The 21,399-nt window shown below is 40.3% G+C and overlaps 1 long non-coding RNA gene across 13 annotated transcripts in view; it reads right to left on the bottom strand.

Annotated features, from left to right (window-relative positions):
- Positions 1-21,399, bottom strand: part of LOC147356934 (uncharacterized) — a 514,461-nt gene that overhangs the window by 376,967 nt on the left and 116,095 nt on the right. For 4 of the 13 annotated variants that reach the window (XR_015143646.1, XR_015143647.1, XR_015143659.1 and 1 more), the window contains one exon: positions 19,906-19,947. The exons of the other annotated variants lie outside the window; for them this stretch is intronic. This is a non-coding gene — a long non-coding RNA (uncharacterized LOC147356934). The remainder of the gene's footprint in view (positions 1-19,905; positions 19,948-21,399) is intronic. 13 annotated transcript variants of the gene reach the window in all.

The following is a 21,399-nucleotide window of genomic DNA, read 5'->3' as shown; positions in this document are numbered from 1 at the left end:
GGAATATACTGATTTTTCTGATCCCCAAGCTTACACCTGTAACACAATACCACCTCAACTGATGAGTCAGAAATGAAACCCAATGTGCTATAGGTGTCTTCCCCTCACACACACACAGAATCACCCAGCACATGAAGAATGTCCCCACAGCATGGCAATCAGCTTGAGGAAAGGATTGGCATCCATCATTTGCAGGTCCACTTGTCATCAGTGTATTTTTAATGACCCTCACATACTGATCAGATCTACTTAAATAAAATAGCCCTGTGGAAGCAAACTATGCCTAACCCAAATTCCTTCCACTACAATTTAAGCCCACATATTGACCTCACTTTCACTTTTCACTTTCATGCATTGGAAAAGGCAATGGCAACCCACTCCAGTATTCTTGCCTGGAGAATCCCAGGGACAGGGGAGCCTGGTGGGCTGCCGTCTATGTGGTTGCACAGAGTCGGACACGACTGAAGCGACTTAGCCGCAGCAGCATTCTCTTTATCCTCAGGAGAAAGGGAAACTATCTCATAATCTTCATTCTTTTAATAAGAGTGCCACACTTTTGAAACATTGTAATTTATAGTGTCTCTTACACAGTAGCAAAAAAAAAAAAAAATCTTACTGTACTCAGCACTGGCCAGACTCTTACTACTTATGTATTCATTTTTTATTGGATTTATACAGTTATCTTTCCCCTGAAGAGCTCCAGGTTCTACGAGAGAACTTTTAAGCAGCAAACATTATTTCAACATAATGAGCCTGACTCTGTCTCCTACAGAAAGCAGAATATCATAAGCTTAGCCAGAAAAGAATCGCTGACCCGTAACAAGCCAAGTCCAATTTATAAAGGCAAAATGCCCAAAGAAGGGCATGGCCGGTGAAAACAAGCATAGGACTCGAGCAGAGCCAGAGGGGGAAAGTCTGCACTGAAAGACAGAGAAAGCACCAGCTTTCTGTAAAAGAGAAGCACCAGTCCTCCTTCCCCAGGAAGCTCATGTGTTGCCATGAACACAGGAAAGAGTGTGGATGAGGTCCTGTGGTGGGAAGAAACAGGAATGGATGGGGGCGTGAAGACTACCAAAACAGTGGTGTGGGGAGAGCAGCCATTCAGTGGGTTGTGTGCCTGCGCGCGTGCACGCACGTGCTCAGCTGCTCAAAGAGTCCTGACTCTCCACGACCCCACGGACTGTAGCCCACAAGGCTCCTCTGTCCCTGGGATTTTTCAGGCAAGAACACTGGAGCGGACCTTCAGTAAAGACGACAAACAGAAGAGAAGCAAGAGTGGAAGGTGAGTGACGCCATACCTTTCACGGGGCACCAGGGAGCAGGGGACCGTAAGAAACCCTGACCTTGACATTAATCCTGCCATCATCTGTGGCTTAAATACAGTCATCAATGGCCAAGATGATAAATGCCTTCTTTTATTTCTACACACCGGCTTTGTTCCAGACACAGGTATTATAAACAAATTAACTGGATCATATAGTTAAGACTACAGTCTCCTAAATTAAGAAAAACTCAAAATTCCTACCTGTGGAGAATTTCATTATTTGTGTTGGGGTGACAGGTGCATGGTGGGGGCATCTAGCTAGGAGCATGGACAACCCAGATGCAAATTCTCCAGAGCGCTGGAGTCTGTTTGCTGGGATTCATATGCCCTGAGTAGACAAAAGACCTCATCAGACTTGAGGTCTTAAGCCCTGTGTGACTGATCCTGAGTCACCCTGGTGTAATGACTCCACCACAGTGGTCCGTGAAGCAGCTAGTTTAAGGGCAGACCATCCAGTCAGATTGCCCATATCAACTGACCCTATGAGAGAGAAAAATTGCATTGGTTGAGCCGATTTAATGCCCTAACTAGAAAATCTTGTTTAATAACCTCAAGGAGGGGATATCCCCGATAGTCCAGGGGCTAAGACTCCACACTCCCAATATAGGAGGCCCAGGTTCAATCCCTGGTCAGGGAACTGGATCCCACATGCTACAATTAAGAGTGCACATGCTGCAACTAAGACCCAGAACAGTCAAATAAATAAAAATGAGTATTTTTTTAAAACCTCAAGAATAATGTCCAAGTTGGAAGGAATATCTTACAAAGCTACTTCAAGTAGGGTGAAAGTGTGAGATTCTCCCCTAAGGGAATACTTGAGAATAAAAGATAGTCATGAAATAGCCTTCTGGAAAGAGTCGTCTTATCTTAGGAGGACAAAGCTACAGAAAATGCAGAGAATTTATTTTCCCATACTTATACCAGCAGCACCATATGAGGGTTAAAAATTTAAGCTGTAGACTCATAAAGACTTCATTCTGATTCCAGGCCTTGCTATGTAATGGCTGGATAAGTTACTCAAACTCTTCCCTAGTTTTATCACTAGGAAATGGGACTAGTAATTGTATCTGCTTTGGGAAGTTTTTGTAATGATGTAATAGGGAAGAATCTTTTGTATTCTATTACAAGTTACTCACTAGAGGGATGTTGCCTATAAGATTAAATTATACATAATGGCTCATCTCTAGGAACCCTGGCTGCCAGGTAATGGGCATTAAGCTAAAAAACCTTTGTTTAACTCCCAGGAAACATCCTGACCAGGCCCACCTGTGAAGGACTACAGGAAGGAAGAAAGTAACATATCTCCTCCAGAGGATGACTGAAACCAGGAACTGCTTAACTTTACTCCCTTCATCTTTAGTATAAAACAATTTTAATTTATACTAAATTTAATTCTAATTCAAGCATGATAATTCTTTGGGGCACAAGTCCATCATCTTCTAGGTCTGCTAGCTTTCTGAATAGAGTCACTTATTCTTTGCCCCAATAGCTCATCTCCCATTTCATTGACCTGTTTTGCAGTGAGAAGTACGAGCCTGGACTCAGATAAATCAATGAAACAATTCATATACAATGGCCTATATAACGGGTGATTGTCTATGAGCACCCAATGAACATCAGCTTTTATCAGCATCATTATTATTATACTATTAGAGCTTTAGACTTTTAGCTCTCAGGCAATGAAATGAAGAAATAACCACACTTCTTATTGTGCCCTGTGCCTAAACATCCTTCTATTTCATAAGTGCTTTATTTTTTCTTATCAGTGTTCATCCTTTATTTTCTTTTCCATAATAACTACAGTTTATTTAATCATAAAGGAAATCAGCCCAGGATATTCACTGGAAGAACTGATGCTGAAGCTGAAGCTCCAATACTTTGGCTACCTGATGGGAAGAACCGACTCACTGGAAAAGCCCCTGATGCTAGGAAAGACTGAGGGCAGGAGGAGAAGGGGGTAACAGAGGGTGAGATGGTTGGATGGCATCACGGACTCAATGGACATGAGTTTGAGCAAACTGCAGGAAATGGTGAAGGACAGGGAAGCTTGGCGTGCTGCAGTCCATGTGGTTGCAAAGAGTAGGACACCACTGAGTGACTAAACTGAACTGAACTTGACTCCCTCATGAGAATATGAGCACCAGGTGGACAGGTCGGTATTATTCACTCTGTATCACCAGCACAGCCAGGAACACTGCAGACACCAGTATAAGTCTGCTTAATGAGAGAAGCAGGCCTGGCTCCCAGTGCATACTACATAAATCTGTAATTTGATAGGTATGAATATAAACAAATGCATGAGTCCAAAGAGTAGTTGGAAACAACTCCATTTTATGTGTCAGTGACTGTTCTGTACAGGCCACTTCTTATCCAGCAGGCATCACAGTGAGTGGCAGCTGCTTTATTACTGATTGAGGACTGGTTAATGAATTATGACTGCTTAGCATAACGGAGAGGTGAGTAAATTTGAAGAGGGCCAGGTTGATCAGCAGAGTGATTTAAATGTTAGAAAATAGGATTTAGGATGAGAGGCTAAGGGAATTGGGGGTTATTTAGCCTGGAGAAGAATATGGGAGGAGGTTACACAGCAGGCGAAGGCCAGCTGTTCTCCATTTTTAGAGACTAATCCATGTAATGAAATGCAGGAGGTGATGTGTTAAAGTAAATTCACCAAGGGACTGAGGGTTTTTTAAACATACATTTATGTTATGACTTTGGGGAACTCTCAAATTTTAAATTATAGAAAAGAATTTCAGTTAAAAAAAGTCACAATTAAAATAGCCATAATGAGGTATTTGGGAATATGTATGTGGGTTTATATTAAGTCAAAACACAAAATATACAAACAAACCTGAATACCTTAATTGTATATGTGAGTGCTCAGTCACTTAAGTCTGACTCTTTGAGGCCATATGGACTGTAGCCTGCCAGGCTCCTCTGTCCATGGGGATTCTCCAGGCAAGAATACTGGAGCGCGTTGCCCTGCCCTCCTCCAAGGGATTTTTCCCACCCAGGGATTGAACCTGAGTCTCTTGTATCTCCTGCACTGGCAGGCAGATTCTTTACCATTAGAGCCACCTGAAAAGTCCAAATGTATATATAGTCCTCACTTAATACATCTATGATACATTCATTATTCCAAGATACTTTAAATTCAGTAATATTTTTATTTAGTTCTGATTCATCACTGAGTTTCTCCCCAGCAAATAAAGTAGTCTAGAACTTTATAGGTAAAAGAAATAGATAAAATAACATTTCACATCAACTTGATTCACTACTGAAAGTACTAGAATTTGATGATTTAGAATAATCATCCTAATTTTCATCTCACTTTATGTAATTTATAGAACACATCAATTGTATCATATTATGAATACATGAAAACAAACTACAACTTCAACATGTATCATTTTATGAATCTCTTCAGTTCAGTTCAGTTACTCAGTTGTGTCCGACTCTTTGCGACCCCATGAATCACAGCACGCCAGGGCTCCAAAACTCAAGTCCATCGAGTCGGTGATGCCATCCAGCCATCTCATCCTCTGTTGTCCCCTTCTCCTCCTGCCCCCAATCCCTCCCAGCATCAGAGTCTTTTCCAATGAGTCAACTTTTCGCATGAGGTGGCCAAAGTACTGGAGTTTCAGCTTTAGCGTCAGTCCTTCCAATGAACACCCAGGACTGATCTCCTTTAGGTTGGACTGGTTGGATCTCCTTGTAGTCCAAGGGATTCTCAAGAGTCTTCTCCAACACCACAGTTCAAAAGCATCAATTCTTCGGTGCTCAGCTTTCTTTATAGTCCAACTCTCACATCCATACACGACCACTGGAAAAACCATAGCCTTGACTAGACAGACCTTTGTTGGCAAAGTAATATCTCTGCTTTTCAATATGCTATCTAGGTTGGTCATAACTTTCCTTCCAAGGAGTAAGCGTCTTTTAATTTCATGGCTGCAATCATCATCTGCAGTGATTCTGGAGCCCCCCAAAAAATAAAGTCTGACACTGTTTCCACTGTTTCCCCATCTATCTGCCACAACTTTATCCCCAAATGGATAATTCTGAAACTACATGTTTAACTAATGTTTTAGAGTGGAGCAGACCTATGGTCGAAATACATGTTCTAAGTTTACTCAAAGGATGGAATGTTTGCCTTAGTAATTTTCTTCATAAGAATTTCTTTTCACGCAGATGATTTAGAGCTTGTGTGTAGAATGAAATCACGTTTTATTAGGCATTTTTTGAAAATAATTGCTCTCATAAACTGAGTGTGTACTGAATGTAAGCATTGTGTGTGAATTACTTTTATATCTCACAACACTCCTTAAAGTAAGCTCTCCTGCAGTTACTTTCCAGATGGAGAAACTTGTCTTAGATGAAAGCACTCATGGTAGCATCAGTGGCATTCTGTCCAAAGATGCAGGACTCTAGAACAGATACACCTACTACTTTCAAATATTTATGAAAAATAATTGGCTACCCATAAGAGTAACAGTCAACAAGCGATATACAAACAGTATATTCTTAACCTGGGATTCAGGCTTCCCTGGTAGCTCAGATGGGAAAGAATCCACCCACAATGCAGGAGACTGGAGTTCAGTCTCAGCCTCAGGAAGATCCCCTGGAGAAGGAAATGGCAACCCACTCCAATATACTTGCCTGGAGGATTCCGTGCACAGAGGAGCCCGGTGGGCTACAGTCCATGGGGTCTCAAAGAGTTGTACATAACTGAGTGACTAACACTAACCTGGGATTCAAATTTTAAGGAAAATCTTTACAGAGCTGTAGAGCCTATTGGTTAAGAGTATGAGTTTTGAAATTAGCTGTTGTTTAGTCGCTCAGTCGTGTCTGACACTCTGTAACCCCATGGACTGTAGCCTGCCAGGGTCCTCTGTTCATGGGATTTCCCAGGAAAGAATACTGGAGTGGGTTGCCATTTCCTTCTCCAGGGAATCTTGGTGACCCAGGGCTCAAACCCAGGTCTCCTGCATTGCAGCCAAATTCTTTACCATGGAGCTACCTGGGAAGCTGGTATGGGTTCAAATATTGGCTCCCAATATTTGCCATCTTTAAACTAGCTTCAACTCTCTGTAAGATGGATTTGATGAGAGTAATACCTATGTCTTAAAGCTTTTTGAGGATGAAGTGAAATCCTGAATGCACGCCAGATACACAGCAGATGCATAATGATGGTTACTGGAGATGCTAAATGACATGTTTAATGCAGACACAGAAAGCCCATATTCATCTTATATGGCAAAACAATGAAATTCTGAGCATCAGACTAGCATATATGCCTTTGATATATTGTTCTACTATTTCCTTTTTTGACATTCTCATACCTTCATTCCAGCTTTGTTGTTGGAAAGACAGTAAAATGTTTGCAGAATCCTGTATCTTTGAAAGTGTTTTAATTTGGTATGTTAACTGTCTTGTGGGCGGCTGCTGTTTAATAGTACATTTGCAGGAAAGCCTATCTCTTAAGTTGTTTACATTTCAAATGCAATATGGAAAAATGCAAGTATATTGTTGTTATGCCACAGCCTTAGGAGTCATGCCTTCCAATTCTTGGAAAGGATGATGTTTTTCAGCTTCACTGCTGCCTAAACGGTCTTAACAGATACATGAGCACCATCTTTTGGCAAACATGAATCATGAACTTAATTTTTTTCCTAACAGCTCTTTCAATTCCTATCTTGTAGGTGGTCATTCTAAAATGGACTCAAACGTAGATGACACTGAAATAGTGTCAATTTGTCTTTAAAGTGACTGTAGCTTTGAAAGAATGAATTAAGCAACTTCTTTAACTTCTCCTATGATCGCTCTAAAGATAAATAACAGTGATACAGTTTAATAGTAAATTTTGTGGATCTGGAAATCTCATTACCATTCTGCTCACAAAACACATCCATCCAGAGATGGAAGATTCACAGAAGAGCATGAACTCCCTGTGTTAGTGCCATGTCATGCATGCCCAGATCTTATTCCAGAATTCCATGAGATCCTGCCAGTATCCCCAGAAGATGCTCCACTAACCCCTGATGTTCCTAAGCCGGAATAACTCCATTCTGAGGCTTCATGGGTTCCAGCCCTCTGCCTTTCTCCACAGTGTGTACCACTGACACTTTTCCACTTTAACACTGTGAAAGGCCTTGTTCTGACTATACCACTATTTAATATTTTAAAAATAAATCTACAAAAAATACTAAATTTACACTTATTCAACTTCTAAGAGGACCCTGAGTTGCACAAATACAAAAAGTCACTGTGTTTCATGTGAGTGTGTGTGTGTGTGTGTGCTTGCACACTCAGTCGTGTCCAACTCTTTGGGTCCCCATGGACTGTAGCCTGCCTGCCTCCTCTGTCCATGGGATTTTCCAGACAAGAATACTGGAGTGGGTTGCCCTCCAGTATTCTCCAGAGGATCTTCCCAACCCAGGGATCGACCCCATGTCTCTTGAGTCTCCTGCATTGGCAGACGAGTTCTTTACCAGTTGAGTCAGTGGGGAGTGTTCATGTCTTTAGAGAAGCAATAAAAAGGGGGAAAACCTTCCATGTTAAACTCTTATTTACACCTGTGCTTGCATGCAGTAAAATATATTGAAGATTATTTGTTCACAGAAAACAAGAACTTTACATTTATTATTTTTAATGCTAAAATATTATAAGTATTAAATGTGTGGACCATCATTTCAGTAGTACAAAATGTTCCCATATCTCAGAATACATGTTGATTTTTAATGGAAAGGGAAGAATGTGAGATACTAAGTCAGTCCTTCCCTTCCTCACTCTCCCCCTCCTCATAATATAAAGGAAAAAACTGAAAATTTATTGGGGAAATAAGACATGCTCAATCTATTTTTCCTAAGAGTCTGTATGTAATATAGTATAATGACATTAATAGAACAGCATGAGTCCAGAAAAGTAAGAAATTCATTCTACTGCCCAAGGGTACACTTACAAGTAAAAATAATATTTTGATTCAAAGGCATTGTATATGATCACCTTCCCGGCAGGTCAGGTTCTGATCTCCGGCTCCACTCTTGAGATGGAGATTCGTATGCAGTGAGTTTACTGAGGAACACAGCTGGTACCCAGACCTCTGAGTGGACAGGGGAAGGAGGATTAGACAGAGCGGGGCAGAAGTCCAAAACAATTCTTTGGGGAGTCTGGGAGCAGCCATGGCTCCTCAAATTTAGGCAAGGGACCTGAGCCCTTGTATGGGTGCGCTCAGCAGTCACTGGATGTGGGTGTTGCCCCAAAGGAGAGGATAAAACCTTGTGCAAGGCAGCTCATTTGGACCACATGCAAGTCCCAGGAACCAGCAGTCAGCACCCCAAGCAGCTGCAGAATGTTTCTCATCTGGGGGGCAAGGTGGGGATGCCCTTCAGTGCCCCTTGCATCGTAATAGAAAGATAAGTGAGAGTGCCCTGCTGTTTAGTTGTAATTTTAGACTTCCTCACTAATTTGATATATCCAGTCCATCCTGTCAACTCAAATATCACTTTATGCAGAAATTCTTAGACTCACAGTGAAGTCGAAGATAAGAATGTTAGACTTACAGGCTCTTAGCTCACAGGGACTTACCGGTTACCATGTCTTGAACAGAGCACTACCTTTTTAAATAAAAGAATGGATTATCACAGTAGTTTCCAATGCCAGGCTCTAAGCATCACAGTTTCCAAACTATGTGCCAAGGCACTCCGGGCACTGAAGGAAACTCACTGGAGAAACCTGAGATATTTTTAAAATCCCAAGGAAATGCAGCAGTGTCAGACAGAATGTGAAATACTGCCTCAAGGTTGTTCACAGTTTTAACTTTAGGTTTAAGAACGGCACATTCTTTTTGAAGATGTATGTTTGTAGACCTGTGATTTCTCAGTAGAAAAGCTAAGAGTGTGAAAATGTCCACATGGAAAGACAAAGGAGGGTGGCCAGATCCGATCTAATCAAAGGTTCGAGAAGGGAGGTACCCAACAGAAGCACACATCCCCCTGATAAGTAACTGTGGTGAATAATTGCTTCACAAGGTTGTTTTGGTTTCTGCTGCACAACGTGAATCAGCCATAAGTAGACATGTATCCCCTCCCTCTTGAGCCTCTCCCCCGCATCATCCCACTCACACGGGTCATCACAGCAACTTCCTTCTAGCTAGCTACTTTACACATGGTAATGTATGTATTTCAATGCTATCTCTCAATTCATCACACCCTCTCCTCCAATTAAAATAAAAAATAAGTAGCTGTGGTGAATAAAGAAATGTAAAATGCACAACTGTGTATAAAATAGATAACAAAAGAGAACCTACTGTACCGCACAGGGAACTCTATACTCAATGCTCTGTGGTGACCTAAATGGGAAGGAAATTCAAAAAGTGAGGGGGGATATATATATATATATATACACACACATATATACATATGGCTGATTTACTTTATGGTACAGCAGAAACACACCATTGTAAAGCAACTATACTCAAATAAAAATGTTTAAAAAGAACTGTAAAATATTACCTTTCTTCCAACATAAGCATATTACTTTTTTTAAATGGCTACTGAGTTGTTAGGACATAAATATGCATCAATACCAACAGGCACTATAAAAAACCTACCGAATCATTAAAAGCATCATGAGCCCAGCAGCTGTAGGAACCCTTGACTAACATTCTATCACAGTTGGGAGAAGGATATTCCAAGAGGAAGAAGCTACATGTGCAACAGCCCTGAAGTGAGGGAGTGTCTGACATATTTAGACCAACGTGTCCGTTCATTACAAGAAGACACTACTACTCATGGGATGGATTGGCACAAGAGGATAGGGCAGAGAGAGAGCTGACCAGTTCTGAAACACACTACAGACCTGTTAATTTGATATTATTCTCTGAGGACAATAGCAAGGGTTTTAACACAGGGGTGAGATACGGCCGGAGTTGCGTTCTAAAAAGGCACTTCTGGCATCACTGTTAATAACAGTATAGTACTTTGGAAGTGTTTCAGATGATTTAACAACCCAGGAGAGACATAAAGAAATAAACCAACACACATTCAGGTAGAGTAGAAAGGTCAGATTTTTGATATATAATGAAGAAAGACCAGTTATCAATTGGATATGAGTTATAAAGAAAAGAGAAATGCAAAAATGACTAGCAGACTTCTGTCTTGTATACCTTGAAGATCAGTCTACATAACAAGAAAAGGAATGCAGTAAGGGAACATGCTTTCACACAGAGACGTTGAGTTTTGCTTTGGCACATGGAGTATTTAAGTAGAGCTGTCTAATAGAGCTATACACAAGGATCTGGAGCTCCATGTAAGATCAAGTGCTATTTTATGTCATTCAAGTGGAAGATGTTACCCTTCCACTTTGCAAGTGGGAAGGGAAGGAAGACCTAACCTCTGGGATGGGGTTTGACCCCTGGGATTGGGTAAAAAGAAAGAAATTTCAGAAGAATGGTAGTAGTGTAATACTGGGATAACTTCACACCATCATCAGGGACTCGAGGCCCTAGTTTCTGTTTCCTCAAGGTCAACCCAAGCTCCAAGATGGTGGCTGGAGCTCCAATAATCTCATCAGGCAGGAAGGGAAAGGGAGCATGCCTGCACTCTTTAAAGAGAAAGCTATGCCCCATTGACATAGTTGGTCACCCTAATCACATGATCACATCCCAGGGCAAGAGAGGCTAAAACAAGCCATTTTTAAGCTATTGACCAACAAACTCAGTTTAAATGGGTTTTGCTGCTAAAGAAAAAAGGAAAAATGAACATTTCACCAGCATACAGGAAATGCAATAGATATGGGTAAGCAACCAGCAATGTCTCCTATAATGGTGATCAGTGTTCAAGACTTGGAGCTCATCAGTACTTATGAATGGAGAAAGAAAAGGTACATTAGGAAGATTGAAAAAAAGTACCATTTGAAATGGAGAACAACATCAAATGACAGAAATTACAACCCTATTCATTATCAGAAGACACTACATTTGTCATAATAGTGCCATTATAAGAAGACACTATTACAAAATAGACAAACAGCTCATGTAGCTCAATATCAAAAAAGCAAACAACCCAATCAAAAAGTGGCAGAAGTTCAAAATAGACATTTCTCCAAAGAAAACATACAGATGGCCAAAAAGCACATGAAAAGATGCTCAGCATCATTAACTATCAGAGAAATGCAAATCAAAACAATGCTGTATCACCTCTCACCAGGCAGGATGGACATCATCCAAAAGTCTACAAGCACTAAATGCTGAAGAAGGTATGAAGAACAGGGAACTCCCCTACACTGGTAGTGGGATTATAAACTGGTATAACCACTATGGAGAATGGTATGGAGGTTTCTTCAAAAACTAAAAATAAAACCACCATGTGATCCAACCAACTCTCTCGTGGGCCTATATCTAGAGAAAACCATAATCTAAAACGGTACATGAATCCAATGTTCGTTGCAGCACTATTTACAATAGCTAAGACTTGGAAGCAACTTAAATGTCCATTGACAGATAAAGGGATAAAGAGGATGCAGTTAATGTATGCAATGGAATAGTCAGTTCAGTTTAGTTGCTCAGTCGTGTCTGACTCTTTGTGACTCCATGGACTGCAGCATGCTCAGCCTTAAAAAAAGAATGAAACGATGTCATTTGAAGCAGCACTGATGGGCCCAGAGGCTAACATACTAAGTAAGTCAGACAGAAAAAGACAAATATTATATGATATCACTCATATGTGGAATCTAATTTTTTAAATGATACAAGTGAACTTATTTACAAAACAGAAACAGACTTAAAGAAATCAAAATCAAATTTATGGTTATTGTTTAGTTACTAAAAGTCATATCTGACTCTTTATGATCTCAGGAACTACAGCACACCAAGCTTCCCTGTCCTTCACTATCTCCCAGAGTTTGCTCAAACTCATGTCCATTGAGTTGGTGATGCCTTCCAACCATCTCATCCTCTGTCGTCCCCTTCTCCTCCTGCCTTCAATTTTTCCCAGCATTAGGGTCTTTTCCAATGAGTCAGCTCTTTGCATCAGGTGGCCAGATATTAGAGCTTCAAATTCAGCACCAGTCCTTCCAATGAATATTCAGAGCTGATTTCATTTAGGATTGACCAGTTTGATCTCTTTGCTGTCCATAGGACTCTCAAGAGTCTTATCCAGCACCACAGTTCAGAAGCATCAATTTTTTGGTGCTCAGCGTCTTTACTGTCCAACTTCATATCTGTACATGACTACTGGAAAAAGCATAGCTTTGACTATATGGCCCTTTGTCAGCAAAGTGATGTCTCTATGGTTACCAAAGGGAAAATGTTGGGGGGGAGGGATAAATCAGGAGCTTGGGATTAATATACACACACTACTACATATAAAATAGATAAGAAACAAGGACCTACTATATAGCAGAGGGAGCTCTATTCAATTTTCTGTGATAACTATATGAGAAAAGAATCTGAAAATGGGTATATATATAATTGAATCACTTTGCTGTAACCTCATACTAACATCATAAATCAACTATATGCAACTGAAGCTAAAATGTTAAACTGTCTTTACCATCATCTTTATCATTGAAAAGCATACTAAGCCAACAACAAAAAACTACAAGGAAAGAGCAAATTTTAAGAGGAAGGTTTCACCATATAATCAAATGTTACAGATAAAACCTGAAAAATATCTCCCAGTTGAGTTATAGCTAAAAAGTAATACAGCCCTATAGTTGGGGTAAGTGTGTTCTGGGTATCTATCAAGAGAAAGGTTACCAAAAACTGGAAAGAAGTGGGAAAAGGAGGGTAAGAGGTAAATAAAAACAAACCCCACTTCCATCAAAACTTTACCTATCTATTTATCCATTTGTATCTAATGCCAATCCTGAGAGCAGGTGGGCTTCACTTTTTTCTCACTGAGCTGAAGTATAACACTGTACAAGTTTAAGGTGTACAACATAATGATTTGCTGCATATATTGCAAAATTATTACCTCAGTGAGGTTAACCCATCCACTACCTCACATAGTCACAATGTGTGTGTATGTGTTGAGAACTTTTAAGATCTCCTCTTAGCGGCTTTCAAATAGCCACAACAGTGGCGTTAGCTATAGCCACTAGGGTATACATCACACCCCGAGAACTTATTCATCTTACTGATTTTATAACTGGAAGATTGTACCCTTTGACCACGTTCATCCAATGAGCTATCTCCTCACACCCGTTAGGGTGGCTATTTTCCAAAAGACAAGAAATAACAAGAACTGACAAGGGTGTGGAGAAAAAGGAACCCTCATGTACTGTTGTGTATGTGCTCAGCTGTGTCCTGCTCTTTGCGATCCCATGGACTATAGCCCACCAGGCTCCTCTGTCCATGGGATACAATAGGCAACAATACTAGAGTGGGTTGCCATCTCCTTCTCTGGGGGATCTTCCTGACCCAGGGATCAAGCCCGCATCTCTCGCATCTCCTGCGTTGGCAGGTGGATTCTTTACCACTAACGTCACCCGTAAAGCCCAAGCACTGTTTCAGGGATATAAACTGGTTCAGCCACTAGGGAGTACAGTGTGGAAATTTAAGTTTCTCAAAAGATTAAAAACAGAACTACCATATGACCCAGCAATTTCACTTCTGAGTATAGCCTGGAAGGAAATGAAATCAGATCCTGAAGACAGATCCACACGCCCAGGCTCATTCCAGCTTCATCTGCGCTAGCCGAGCCCTGGAATCAGCCCAGGTGTGCTCCACAGTCACCCTACACTAGGATTTCAGTACTCTCTGAGTACACACACTTGCTTTGCCTGGAAACCTTGCTTCTTCTGACAGAGAACTTCCTATAATTTAGGCACTCCATCCCGGCTGCCTTTTGCTTCCTGGCAACCTCACAAAGTACTTTGTGCCTGTGGTAGGCACTGCCCACTGTCAACATCTGTTCGGTGAAAGAGGAAGGTTCAGGGGCTTCATTCCTAAGCTCTCCTGAGTATGATCAGAAGATTCTGGACATGATGTAAAGAGGCAGAGATTATGGGTTTTGATGACAAAATGAAACATAACTCCATTGTGAAAAAACAGGACCCCCACTTCCTACTTATTCCAGCTCGCTCACTCAATTACTTCACCACTCAGGGTTGATCTTCTCAGGATTTGAAGTCCATCGGCCACCCTGATGCTTTCTCCTTATGTACCAGCATCCCACGGCCTTCACTTCTTTTCCTCTCCAGCTTAGAGGTCATGGCCCATCACATCAACCACGCTTTTTTCCAACACCCTCCTTTCCCCTCTGCTCCTCCTGGCAAATCTCCACCTTGATAAACCCAGCAGCCTAGCTTGTCCATCTCAGCTGAACAGCACTCAAGTGCTGCTAGTGAAACTCACATTATACTCTTTGTCTCTCAGTGGGGAGTCTCTCACCCATCCTTCACGAATACTGCTTGATTCTCAAAAGTCAGGCCACTTTCTACAGTCCCCTGCATTTTAAACTCAGCAGACCATCTCCCCTTCTACCTCACAGATCAAAGAGAAGCCATCAGCGAGGAATGGCTAACCCCAGCACAGTGACAAAATCTTCCTGCTGTAATAGAGGAGGTGGCTTTCCTATCTCCCCAGGAGTGCACTGAACTCTCTTTCTTTGGTGTTTCTTCCTTTTTCTTGTTAACTGCCCTCTCTTGCACTCCATGCTATTTTTTTCCTTTTTTTCCACAAGCAGGCAAAAAAAAAAAAACTCTCCAAATTAAAAAAAGAAAAAAAAAGTTCTTTCTTGATTCTTTTGTTCTCACCCTCTCTTTATAATCAAATGCATGAAATAAGTTATTTATGTTCACCATATCTCATTTATACTCTTTCCAATCATTCTACAACTTACCCCAAGCTGGACTCTGCCCCTATGGCTCCACTGAAATGACACTCAGTGAGGTCACAAAGCCCTGTCACGTGACTGCTGCCAATGAACATGTTTTATGCTCTTTTTACTTAACTGTGAATCAGGACATGGTAGGACTCAAAAGTCAGGTCTAAGTTCAAATCATGACTTTGCCATTTGCTAACCTCATGTGAAGAGTTGACTCATTGGAAAAGACCCTGACGCTGGGAGGGATTTGGGGCAGGAAGAGAAGGGGACCACAGAGGATGAGATGGCTGGATGGCATCACTGACTCGATGGACGTGAGTTTGAGTGAACTCCGGGAGTTGGTGATGGACAGGGAGACCTGCCATGCTGCAATTCATGGAGTCACAAAGAGTCAGACATGACTGAGCAACTGAAATGAACTGAACTGTGAGATGCTGGGCAAGTTTGTTACTATCTACTTTTATCTGTAAAATGGAGACAAGAAAGAAACTTACCTAAAAGAGTGGTTTTGATTTAGTAAATGAGAGAAATAATACTTGGTACAATGTAGAGCTCAAAACATATGTCAAATATACATTAGTTTTGGTTTGTAATTATTTTTATCTCTCCCTTTGATGGGTGACAAATTCCAGGGATTCCTCACATTGTTGCATATCATGAGAGCAGAGACACAGACAGCCTTCTGTTCTGAAATCCCTTCTCAAACGTTTTTGAACATGTTAGTTATCTTCTTGGAAGATAAAGACTTTCTGCAGACAGAGGGCAGAGTATTTGCTGCCCAGCACCCCTGATGGCTCAGCGGGTAAAGAATCTGCCCTCAGTGCAGGAGACGCGGGATCGATCCCTAGATCTGGAAGATCCTCTAGAGGACAAAATGGCAACCCACTCCAGTGAGTTCCAGTTGCAACCCACTGAAAAAAATCCCATGGATAGAGCAGTCTGGTGGGCCACAGTCCAAAGGGTCACAAAGAATTAAACACAACAGAGTGACTAAACACACACAGAAAAGATAATGTCTCCTGAGCAAACTTGGGCAATCTCGCTTATGGTCCACATTAAAAGATTGAGGTTTCCTAAGCTCAGAGACCCACAGCTATCAAGCAAACTCACTGTGTGCAGCACACATCTAGGCCCACCTTTCACCACCTACCAAAGAGTATGGGGTTGGGGGGTGAGCGAGGAGAACAGACACAGGCATGAACTTCAAGTGGCCTTCTCAGCCACAATTAAGTCCTTTGGCTCTGACTCAGGAATCTCATGTCCTTACAGATGGCCAACAGGCAAGTGAAGAGACTTTTAATATCATTAATCATTAGAGAAATGTAAATCAAAACTACAACAAGGTTATCACCTCACACAAGGCAGAATGGACAAAGTTAAAAAGACCACAAATAATAAATTTGGGGAGACTTCCCTGGCTGTTCAGGTTAAGACTCCATGCTTCCAATGCAGAGGGTACAGGTTCCATCCTTGGTCAGGGAACTAAGATAACACTTGATTTACTGCACAGCCAAATAATAATAATATTTACTGGAGAGGGTGTGGAGAGAAGGGAACCAGCCTACACTGTTGGCTTTGGGATATGAAATTTTTATTTAGTTGAGATATGACATATAACATTATATTAGTTTTGAGTATGCAACATATTAATTTGCTATGTGTATGTATTACAAATGATCACCACAATAAACTTAGTCAACACCATCTTCATACACAGTTAAAATTTTTTCTCTTGTGATGAGATCTTTTAAGATTTACTCTCTTCAGTTCAGTTCAGTTCAGTCACTCAGTCGTGTCCGACTCTTTGCGACCCCATGAATCGCAGCACGCCAACCTCCCTGTCCATCACCAACTCCCAGAGTTCACTCAAACTCATGTCCATCGAGTTGGTGATGCCATCCAGCCATTTCATCCTCCGTCTTCCCCTTCTCCTCCTGCCCCCAATCCCTCCCAGCATCAGAGTCTTTTCCAATGAGTCAACTCTTCGCATCAGGTGGCCAAAGTACTGGAGTTTCAGTCCTTTAGCATCAGTCCTTCCAATGAGCACCCAGGACTGGTCTCCTTTAGGATGGACTGGTTGGATCTCCTTGCAGTCCCAGGGACTCTCAAGAGTCTTCTCCAACACCACAGTTCAAAAGCATCAATTCTTCGGTGCTTAGCTTTCTTCACAGTCCAACTCTCACATCCATACATGACCACTGGAAAAACCATAGCCTTGACTAAATGGACCTTTGTTGGCAAAGTAATGTCTCTGCTTTTGAATATGCTATCTAGGTTGGTCATAACTTTCCTTCCAAGGAGTAAGAATCTTTTAATTTCATGGCTGCAATCATCATCTGCAGTGATTTTGGAGCCCCAAAAAATAAAGCCTGACACTGTTTCCACCATTTCCCCATCTATTTGCCATGAAGTGATGGGACCAAATGCCATGATCTTACTTTTCTGAATGTTGAGCTTTAAGCCAACTTTTACACTCTCCTCTTTCACTTTTATCAAGAGGCTTTTTAGTTCCTCTTTGCTTTCTGCCAAAAGGGTGCTGTCATCTGCATATCTGAGGTTATTGATATTTCTCCTGGCAATCTTGATTCCAGCTTGTGCTTCTTCCAGCCCAGTGTTTCTCATGATGTACTCTGCATATAGTAACTTTCAAATATGCAATACAATACTATTAACTATGAAAGTGAAAGTGAAAGTCACTCAGTCATGTCTGACTCTTTGTGACCCCGTGGACTATTCAGTTCATGGAATTCTCCAGGCCAGAATACTGGAAAGGCTAGAAGCCTTTCCCTTCTCCAGAGGATCTTCCCAACCCAGGGATTGAACCCAGGTCTCCCACATTACAGGCAGATTCTTTACCAGCTGAGCCACAAGGGAAGTCCATTATTATTAATTGAAGTCCCCACTACCAGCCCTTTTCTTAACTAGATTTTCCTTTATTGGGTTGTTGGCCCCAAGCATCAAAACATATTTACGCAAAGATTTTATCTGTCCTGTTCACCACCGTATCTCAGAGTCTAAAAGAATACCTGGCATATGATACACGCTCGATATTTGATAGTTTAATAAATGAACAAATGGGATGGATATACAGGTCATACAAACCACTGATTTCAAATGCCAAGACATATAATTATCTTTAGATACTGATAGATACTTTAGATACTTAGAAAGTTTTCCTTAGAATGTTTTCTTCCTCTCTTCTACTTATCCATCCCTCCCTCAAGGCCCAATTGTATTTTGGGACCTACCTAATGACTTTGTTGACTAATTCCATCATCATTAATTTTTGTATTTTCTGAATTCATACAACTTGAGAGATTCTGCATATAGTCATCATTTCACTGCATATCCTTTATCAACTTAAAATTTAAATTATTGGCTTGCACAAGAGACTGCAAACTCCCTAAAAGCTGTCCTTTTCATCTCTGCTAATGTATACATTTTATTGGTGTACATTATTTGTTCATTGATTTACAAAATAGTGGATGATGAACTAAACATAATAGATTAAAAGTGGAAACACGACAATAACAATTTATAAATTAAGAAAAAAAGTGATAAAAGGGACTTTCCTGGTGATCCAGTGGTTAAAACTTTGCCTTCCAACACACAGGGTATGGATTTGATCCCTGGTCAGAGACCTAAGATCCCGTATACCTCAGGGCCAAAAAACCAAAACATAAAGCAAAAACAATATTGTAACAAATTCAAAAAAAGACTTTAAAAATGGTCCACACCAAAAAAAAAAAAATCTAAGAAAAAGAGAAAAAAAAAAGTATAGCTCTCTAACCATTTGCTGGGACAAATCACAGCAAGGTGTTGAGTGGTTAAATGAGGTCATTTTTCAATTCAGTTTTATTTTTTCCTAATCTTCTCACTGAAAAAACAAATGGACTTAACATTCTCCTGATTGTTAGTATCTGATGGTCATTTAATCACCTTAGTTTGACTTTTCTCCAAAACTGTGAATTGTTCTAAACCATAAAAGAAAGATTGTAGTACCTGGCATTGGCCCTTCCTCTTACCTTATCCCAAACCTACAAATTCTTTCGATGTGCTCAAATTCTTAGTGCTCCTAAAGTTTTCACTAGTTGATTCGGCCCAGATCTAGTGTCCTCTAACACTTCTCATGTATCCCTCTTAGTCTCTGGCACACTGGTAAGTTACTATGCTTAAGTATTTACTGAATAGATTACTTTTTAATCACTAAAGCAATTTAGTATTGAAGGAGTAAGAAAATCATATACTTTGAATCAATTAGAAGACCAATACATTTCAAACATTTAAAAGAAACACAGAATCCATAAATCACTGAAAAGTACAAAGGGAACAGATGCCTGATGCTAAACTTAAGCAAACTAAAAAGACACGAGGTACAAACAAGAAGATCAGATGAACCATCACTTTTAAAAATGAGTAGAAAAAAAAAAACTATCTACTGTGATTTTTAAAAGGAAAAGTGAACCATCCGTTGAGAGCAAAGATGATTTAACTTGGCTGCAACAACATGTGAAGGATTAAGATGCAATGTAATGTTTCCCAGATAAGAAGGTGACAAGAGACACAGAATAAAAAGAAATTGAGATGTGAAATACAAGAGTTCACAATACAGAGAGAAACTAAATGGAAAGAAAAAGAAAGCAAAGACGAAAATAAATTATCTATTGAAGGGTAGGATAGAAAATAAGGATAATTGTATAAAGGAAAAAAACAGCCACATCTCTCAAGAGTGTCAACGAATAAAAGCAGACTTACCTGAAGAGACAAACAGTAAGTGCCTTAAATCTGGTGAACTACCTGGAACAAAGGAACAGAATATTATTGACACAGACAGGGTAGAAGTTGAGATCAAGTGAAGTAGCTGAGATACGGAGAAGAGATTAAAGATGACCTTGGGATAAATTAGAAGTCTTAAACAAAAGTAAGGGAAATACAAAGGGAATCCATTGTCTGCAGAGAAAAATAAAGCACTTGTACTGTGCAAAAGGAGAAACCTTGGTTACAATGAAGGCCATGTTCAAGAAAATATAATGCATGCGGAGTTAGAAGTGAACACAGGATGTGTAACGTGGATGAGGCAGAAAGCTGTGCCTGCCTAAGAGACCCTGAGAGGGGACTCAATGCATTAACTCAAAGATAGTGACGATGACCCCCCCGGCACAGACAGAGAAAAGAGGGCGGAGGTAATCACCGAAACATAGCAAGGCAAAACACAATCCAAGATTGAGAAGCCACAAGAAAGCTTCAGAGTTAAAAGCAAAGACCAAAAGTGATGTGGTTGAGAGAAATAAATTTAAGAAAAAGCATCTTATGACATTTGAGCGGGAAAAGGAAGATCTTTAGGGAGAAAAGGAAGAGCTTTAAGTTGAAATAACAAAAGTCACATTGAATGCAAAAGTCTTCATTAGATTGCCATGGTAGAAAGTCAAGGTGTCTTCAAAATTCAGAAAGAGACAGCGAACAACCCTCTGTAATTTAGGGATGAAGGGAGAAGGGTGAAGTGGTGCTGGGGAGGGTGGGAGGTAGGAGAAAAGGCTTTCCCTATGCAAATGCCAAAAGCATAATGCAACATGATCTTGGAGAGGGAAAAATAAACTCAGCCAAGAATCAAATGAAGAAAGTTAAATTAAATAAGCAATGCAAATAAATAAATGGAAAATGAGGGTGAGACTGTGTAAACCTGAAAAAGTATTTTGTACATGTATTACACAAAATAAACTTCAAGTCTGTGAAGAACAACAGATTATAGGAAAAGAGGCAGTTTGGATCATTCTGAAAAAACAAAACACTCCATAATTTTCATTGTATACCCATATTCACTGTCAAATATGGTAGATATTTAAATATTAAATAATTCAATATAAAATATAGTGAAGGTTTATCTGGTTTCAGGTATAAAATAATGTTCCTAAGCACATATGTGAAAGTAAACCCATTAACTGGCTTAAAAAGTGTTTGCATGCCGAGAATCATCATGAAGAGATACAAAGGTAAGTTTACAGCAAACTAGGAAAACCACTTACAACCTATATGACAAAGAGTTACCAATTTTAATGTAGAGGGATCTCTTTTAAAAAGTAAATAAGAAAAAAACACTTTAATCAATGAAAAGGAGCAGTTCAAAAAAGAAGGAAACTAAACCTAGAACCACTTTTAAAAGTTTAATTATTTCAGGAAATACAAAATAATACTATAGGTTGTTATGCCTATAGTTTGGAAAAGTAAAAAATAAAATAAAAACAAAATTAC

Source organism: Bos grunniens, chromosome 16, assembly GCF_055505025.1.
Source record: "Bos grunniens cultivar Pamir isolate PY7600 chromosome 16, Bosgru_T2T1.0, whole genome shotgun sequence".
Classification (NCBI taxonomy): domain Eukaryota; kingdom Metazoa; phylum Chordata; class Mammalia; order Artiodactyla; family Bovidae; genus Bos; species Bos grunniens.
Note: the sequence above shows the minus strand (reverse complement) of the source record. Positions and strands in the feature narration are given on the sequence as shown.